The sequence below is a fragment of the Pinus tabuliformis genome, chromosome 2_2 (assembly GCF_031772625.1).
Source record: "Pinus tabuliformis cultivar Carrire ecotype Pingquan chromosome 2_2, CPIR1, whole genome shotgun sequence".
NCBI classification, from domain to species: Eukaryota; Viridiplantae; Streptophyta; class Pinopsida; order Pinales; family Pinaceae; genus Pinus; species Pinus tabuliformis.
The window spans coordinates 1,090,375,286-1,090,383,304 of record NC_142300.1 but is presented as its reverse complement, the minus strand read 5'-3'; positions in this window follow the sequence as shown (position 1 = coordinate 1,090,383,304).

Sequence of the window (8,019 nt, the reverse complement as noted above, 5' to 3'; positions counted from 1 at the left end):
TCGCCTCGGCCCACTTAGTAAAATAATCAACCGCAAGGATGATATACGCATGCCCCCCGGCCGAGTGAGGGTTACATGTAATAAAATCGATACCCTATTTGGCAAAAGGACCAACGGCAATTATAGGGTGGAGAGGAGCAGGTGGTGCGCGCATCTTGCGATCAAACACTTGACAGTTGTGGCATTTCCGGACCGCAATAATACAGTCTTTAAATAAGGACGGCCAGAAGTAGCCAGCGCGCAATATCTTTTGGGCTGTGGCATACCCAGACATATGACCGCCACACGCTCCAGAGTGACAGTCATTCAAAACCCTTTCAGCTTCCTCGTGAGTTAAGCAACGACGAAAAACCAAGTCCGCCCCTCGGCGATAAAGAGTATCTCCAATAATTTTGTACTGTTGGGACTGGAATCGAATTTTCCGACGTTCCGACTTTGAAACTTCGGGCCGAAAGGATTGGGTCTGGAGATAGACGATTATATCCCCATACCACGGATCTAAAGTGCTGATGATAAACAAAGATTCGTCTGCAATGGGTTCCTCTGCCACAGTTTCTGTGTCAGCACGCGGGAAGTCACACATTAACTGGGCAAAAACTAAAGATTTCTTAGACTTAGATTTTTCAAATTCCAAGTCGAACTCTTGCAGGATAACGATCCATTTAGAGTACTTGCCCCCTAGCAATTGTTTAGTCAAAATGTAGATCATAGGGTTGCAATCCGAAATGACTGTAGTTTTGCGGAGTAAAATGTAGTGACGAAAACGTTGGACAGCTTGAACGACTGCCAAGGCCAATTTCTCCACATGTGAGTATTTTAGCTCGGTTGGATTTAACGTCCGACTAAGGTAATATATCACATGTTCCGTTCCGAATTCATCTTCATGTACTAAGACCATTCCAATGGTGGAATGAGCGGCGGCGAGGTACAAAAAGTAATCCTGGTTGTAGTTGGGAGGATGCAGCAACGGTGCATGGGTCAACGCGTGCTTGAGCGCATCGAAAGATTTCTGAGCTATCTCATCCCAAGATAATTGAGCATTCTATTTCAACAACCGGGTAAAACCCTTTGTAATCCCGGCGTAGTTAGGAATGAATCGGCGTAAAAAGTTTGCTTTCCCCTGCAAACTTTGGAGTTGGTGAAGACTCGAAGGAGGAGGCAATTTGATGATAGCTTCTACCTTCGAGGGATCGACGCGGATGTCGGCTTTTGAAACTACAAATCCCAGCAATCGTCCCACTTCTATACAGAAGACACATTTGTGTGGGTTCAACCGAATCCGATAATGCCTACACCTCATGAAGATTGCTCGTAAATGAACAAGGTGATCAGCTCGATGTAAGGAGTGAGCGGGCAAATCATCGAGATACGGTTGCACAATGTGTTTGATGTCATGAAATGCATAAGACATCGCCCTTTGAAAAGTGGCTCCGGCATTCTTCAGCCCAAAAGGTAATTTGCAATAAGCAAATGTCCCCCATGGACAAATGAAAGTCGTTTTTGGTTGATCGGCAAGTAGAATATTGATTTGATTGTAACCGGAAAAACCGTCCATAAAGGAAAATATTTCACTGCCGGCACAATCATCAATTATTTGATCGATATAGGGTGTTGGATAGTTGTCGTTGGGACAAGCACGATTGATATCCCTATAGTCGATACATATTCTTATTGTTCCCTGTTTTTTGTTAACCGGAACAATATTCGATACCCAATCTGTTAATGGGATCGGATAAATGAAACCTGCTTTCAACAGCTTCTCAACTTCTGCTTTAATTTCAGCTGCTTTTCGTGGGTGAATCTGACGCAAACGTTGTCGGATGGGTTTAGCATCCGGGTAAGTCTTGATCTCATGGACAACAATTGCGGGATCAATTCCTGGCATTTCCTCATAGGACCAGGCAAACACGTCGCCGAATTCTTGAAATAGGGCCTTGTATGTCTGAATTTCGTCATCTGAACACGAGGCACCTATATGAATGTGCTCAACAATTCCGGACTTGACTGAAATGTCAATGGGAATAGTGGGAGAAATGTTTCCCAAATTCAGCTCTGAATCAGGATGGTTCATTGGACTCTGAGCTTCTTTGACATATTCAGTTGTAAAGATTGATGAGAAATCGTTTTCAAAACGATCATCCTCAGGTAAAAACGAAGATCTATGATGGAGATCTTCCCATGGTAAATCGTCTATGCACAGGACTTCACAAAGTTGTTCGTCAGATGACACAACTTCGGGAAACGTTATTAACTCCGAGGTTGACGCGAAAAGTGATTCCTCACGGACCACATTCATTTGGTCGATTTTGGTTGAACTCGGGTCAGTAAAAGACTGCACGACTTCATAGGCAATTTCATATGGACTCAAAGGCATTGCATCACCAAATGAGTCTATCTCAGATTCAGAAGGAACGATCCAAGGATCGTCATAAACAATGGTGTCTGAAGTAATCATATGAATAGATGCAAACGAAGACACGGCGTTGATTGGAGGAAAAGGAAAAGTTCCCAGTAAACCGGCATCTTTAACTAATCCTACGCCAACATCCTTGTAAGGGATAGTCGTTTTACCGACATGCTGGATACTCTCTGAAGAGGCTGGGTCGGATGAAAAGTAAGCCAGATGGTCTATGGTTACGATCTTGCCATTATGTGGAAACTTTATTACTCTGAAGACCGATGAAACGACCGTTGTCATAGCGTAAGACCAACTTCGACCCAAGAGAAGGTTGTAGTCTATAGGGGCATCAACCACCTCCACATCTAGACTAACGGTTTTTCCTTCAACCCCTATAGGCAAATCCTGTAGAATGCCAAACGGATGGAACCCACGGCCATCAAAGGTCTTAAGAATTGCCGGGGATTGATTTAGTGAAGGAGAACCAAGCGATCTCCAGCATTGTATCGACATAATACACGTGGAAGCTCCCTCATCAATTACAGTCCGATGAATAGGCCTGTTTTTGACTATCACTGGGATCTGGAAAGCCATCTGATGAGGCAAACGCGGTGTACTATTTTCTAGATCAAAGATTATTAGGTTCGGGTCCTGAACATCAACAGCTCCTATAGCCGACAAAAGTAATTTTCGTTGTGCTGGACATGATTGCAGCACTTCTAAAGCCAACATTGCTGAGGGTGAAATAGCTAAATCCTCAACAATGTTGTAATTCCGGGCCGCTCTCGCATGTGGATTGAAAGCAGACCTTCGAAGTACACCGTTGGCGGGCGGTTTGATTACTAAGTCAGGGTTAGGTTTCTCGATCTATAGTGGATCGGAACCGGGAGCTGAGGTTGATGGATTTGAATGAGAAGATTCTGCTTCTTTCGATCCATCAACAGGACTTTTACTACCATAATATTGCGATCGAGTCGCAATCCTTACATGAGACATCATCAATATGGGTTCTTCACTGGCACTCGAGGAAGAACCTATCATCTTACTCTCCTGCTTTGGAAATGGATCTTTCAAAACAGCAGGAGTTGGGGAACCCTTGACGATTTTCACAACCTCGGCCCGATGAGGGCAATCTCTTGTAAAATGATCCTCTTCACAAATAAGACAAGGATATCGAGGTTTGCGCTTTTCGTCATTGGTTTCCGACTTTTCTGTTTTCTCCTTTGGAGTCTTCTCTGCTTTATTCTTCTTATTACCTTTCTTCTTCCCACCGTTTTTTGATTTAGCCGTAGATGACTCTACAACGTGAATATCAGAGGAAACTTCAGCAGAAGATTCTCCTGTCGGGGAGTCTGGTAAGGTTATAATGGGCGAAGAATTCTTTGAAGACTTCTTCTTGCTTTTAGTATTCACCGTACCAATCATGCCATCAGCAGCATGAGATCCCGAAGGAGTAGCAGCGATTTGATTTGACTTAGGAAGATCTGGGATCTTTTCGTGTAACGTACCTGACTGAGTATAAACTAAGTCAAGGTACTGCGCTTGAGCAATCACTTGCTCCTCAGTAACTACTCCGGCCTTAGCTACGTCTTCAGTAATCTTCGGTAATAATGATTTAACAAACCATTCAGCTAAGATTTGGTCCGGGATAAAAACTTTCACTAATCGCCTTCGACGTCTCCATTCATATATATGATCGGAAATATAAGTGGACGTCGATTGTTTTAATGAAGTTAGTAACTCCGTGCCATTATCATATCTGACCGGCAACTGAAAATGAGTTAAGAACGAGGTAGCTAACTGACTAAAATTATAAAAAGAGGCCCGTGGTAACTCAATGTACCACTTGGCCGCGAGACCAATGAGCGTACGCTGGAAAAGACGTAAGCGGATCGAATCATCCGAGATGGAATTTGAAGCACACCAGACGTGGTAAGTCATCACATGATTTGACAGATCCTCTCCAGACTTACCTTCGAACTTGGGTATGTCACTGGGCAACTTATTTGGCATTGGCGGCCAAAACGGAAGATAATTTATTGGATCGTTCGTTAGGCGCGACAAGTCCGGTAAATCCAAAGTTGCGATAAACGGTAATTGCCGATTAGGATCCCTAAAACTCTGGGTCACAAGACTAGTCCCAGGAGGAGGATATCCAGGATAACTTGGAATAGGAATCGCATTCGGGATATTGTATCCTCCTGGAAAACCAGGATTAACCAGATCGTACTGGGGTTGCTGAGGTTGTTGATAAGTGTACCCAGGATACGGTTGATACTGGTAAACTGGCTGCTGGACAGCAGGTCCGTATTGCTACTGTCCCTGGTACGGTTGATAAGTGAATTGTGGTTGACTAGTGACAACCGTACTTAAACCAGGCTGTCCTACAGGAATCTGAACCGTAGTTTGAATCGTGGATCCAGACAATGGTAAAGATGTCTGAGGAGTAGTTGCAGAGACAATAGAAACCGAAGCTGTCGATACTCCAGAAGTAAGTGTGGTGGAAGGAACAAATGTTGCGGTAGTTGCAGCAGTCGTTTGAGATGGAGTACTAGGTGCAATGGGCGACTAAGTAACTACCGAAGGTACAGAAGTTTGAACATTAGACTGGACTGGTTGCTGGGGTGAACCAGAAACTAAGGGTTGTCCAGCTTGAGATGACAACTGTACACTTGGCTGCAATACCTGTTGAACTTGCGATGGATCCCACACTATGTTCATTCCGGGGTATTGACCCATGACAGGTTGAGGATATTGAGATCTATAACCGGATTGAAGGTAGGTTTGATAATTGAAAGGTACATTCCCCGTACCTTGAACATAAGATTGACCTTGGGGTGGTTGATAACCTTGACTCGAGTACTGACCTTGAGGTAGATACCCTTGAGGTAAATACTGATACTGGGGTTGACCTTGAGGGATAAATTGATACTGAGGTTGTCCTTGGGGTACATATTGAGGCTGGGGTTGACCTTGAGGAATGTATTGTACTATGGGTACATACTGTCCTTGAGGTTGCCCCCCAGACGCAATTTGTGTACCTTGAGGTTGCCCCCCAAGCGTTAATTGAGGCTGCCCCCCAGGCGGTAACTGGCCACCTTGAGGTTGAGAACCGGGAACTGAACCTGACATCATGTAAATGTCTCCTACACCCAATGGTTTATTACCATTGTTTCCAGTTAATAACCCATGTTCAATGGGTTGAGGAGATGCTCCCGCAAAAGTACCAGAAAGTGACTGATACCCAAAGGGAACAGAAGGACCGCCATACAAGAAAGATTCAGGAGATTGAGTGAACACGGACGACTGACCAGACATATTTACAGGAGTATAAATACCTCCAGGTGGATAAGGAGTACGAGGTGGAGAAAAACTTGACCCTGAGTTGTCCAAATAATTAGTTAACGAAAGATACCAAGTAGTACTTCTAGGAGGACTGTAAAAAATGGATTCACGCTCCCTTAGATCAATAGTAGGTTGATCTTCAAGGATAGAGACGCCTATTTCTTCTTCTGGAGCAAGTTCTTCAATAGCTATCAAACCAGAAGGAAGATTTTCGGTGATGACTCTTTCTACCCTAGGTGAATCAGGAACACTAGAAGTTGGAGTAACAGGTTCAGATATTTCAGGTTCTTCGCCTATATCACTAGTAGATGAAAAACTACCAGCAAGCTCGGAAACTGCAACAGCTTCGGGATTATAACCTGTTTCTAGACCTTAGTAATCTGGATGGACTACCAACGACGACTCTCCTTCTTCAGGTGAACCTACTTTACTGCCACTAGGAGTTACAAGGACTTTCAAACCTTCATAATGACCCGGGACGTCTTCAGGAGGTTCGCTCCGAAGTCTATGGGACTTCCTCAACAAATCGGCCACGGTAACAATCTCAGGAGACTGGCCCCGAAGTCTATGGGACTGTCTCGGTAATTCAGCCACAGTTAAAAACTTTTAACTACTGCACACGCAAACAAAGTAAAATCTCAAAGCAAACCGCCTAAAGTCTCTAAAGAACCAAACCAATTCGAATCACACGCCTAAAGAATCTAGGGCGTCAAACCATACACAAACAGTAGCCTTCCGGACCAAAAACACTAGTTGGAGATGAAACCCAACATCGCCGAATTCAGTACAGAAGTGGTGGGTGGAACAGTTACCCCGGTAACCTGCTTAATGAATAGACCGGCACAAGTTCCTCCACTTTAACCGTCTCGAGTGAAGTGAACCCCCCGGAAAATCCAAGTGAGTCTAGCCGACGTCTGCTCCAAGTACAGTGGGATCTTCCCTCCACCGTCACCTCAGGTAGAATCCTAAAGATAATGGTCACTAAGGTTACCAACAGCAACAAATATACCTGGGGGAACAGTCTACGACCCGATAGCACGCAAGGGCAAAGTAACAAGCTCAATCCCCTTGCCGGCTCCTTGACAATAATCCAAGGTTTACCGACAAGTGACCCCAGGCTCCTCGACAATAATCCGAGGTTTACCGTTTGTAGTACGTGCGTATCTGGTGTCTTTCCCAATGAAGGTGGATTGATCCCCTCACTGGTTCGGACACGGTCTCGTGCTTCTCCTTTAAGAGGAGCTTTCCCAGAGTACAAATGAAACAGTTGGATTTATACTACCACAAGATGAGCTACTTGTTTGGTTTTACTGTCTTGGAGAGTTAATTACTCTCCTATTCCAAGACACTAGCCTGATCTATATTGGTGTTTCAGAGCCCTAGTAAATAAAAAGTTACTAAGTTGATTTTACTTTAAGCGCTAATTTTTTTTTGGCTTTTCTTTAGGACAAAAGGTAGTGGAGACAAAACTGATGGTGTGTAGACTCGACTCAAATCCACTAAAAAGATGCACTTAGGATGATTTATACTAATTTTCTTTTTCAATGAATTCCCTAGCTAAGAGAGTTGGAGAATGCAAAATTGATATAAAGACAACTTTCTTGGCAATGAAAATCAAAGAAACAAACTCTTTATCTTTTCCAAAGCATACAACACATGACCACTAATTACTTCACGAAAATTCCTTTTCTTTTCAAAGACTCAAATGCTACTAAAGCAAACTTTTCTTCAAAAGAGTTTTTTTTGTATTTTTCCCTATATTAACAAAGCATGTAAAACTTACTTTAACAGAAATCAAAGTTAAAAAATCTATGGCAATCAAATCAACTCAATTTCACCCAAAAGCAAATCTAAGAGAAATTCACCTAAAAGTAAATCTAATGAGGCAAAAGCCTAGCAAGTATGATTCCAGGATGTTTTACTCAGTCAAAATTTAACTAAGGACTAGTTAATGCAGAATCAAAAACCAGTCAAAAACAAAAATCAAAATCTTTTGTTCTTTTTCTTAAGAATAAAATTCAAAGTTTAATCAACAAACTTTTTCGAGATTCCGCAAAGGGACAACACAAAGGTAGGTTTCTCACAAGGGTGGATTCTATGAAAGGTCTGACTCCTAAGAAGACTGGAAAGACCAGGGAGGTCCAAGGTTTTACAACTTCTAAAGCCAAAGTCACTACAGGACCAATGCAAAAATCAAACCCTAGGGCAAAATCTCTATGAATTTCACTAAAACTCTTGACACTGATGAAACAAGTTTAGATGAAGATTTATGAGAG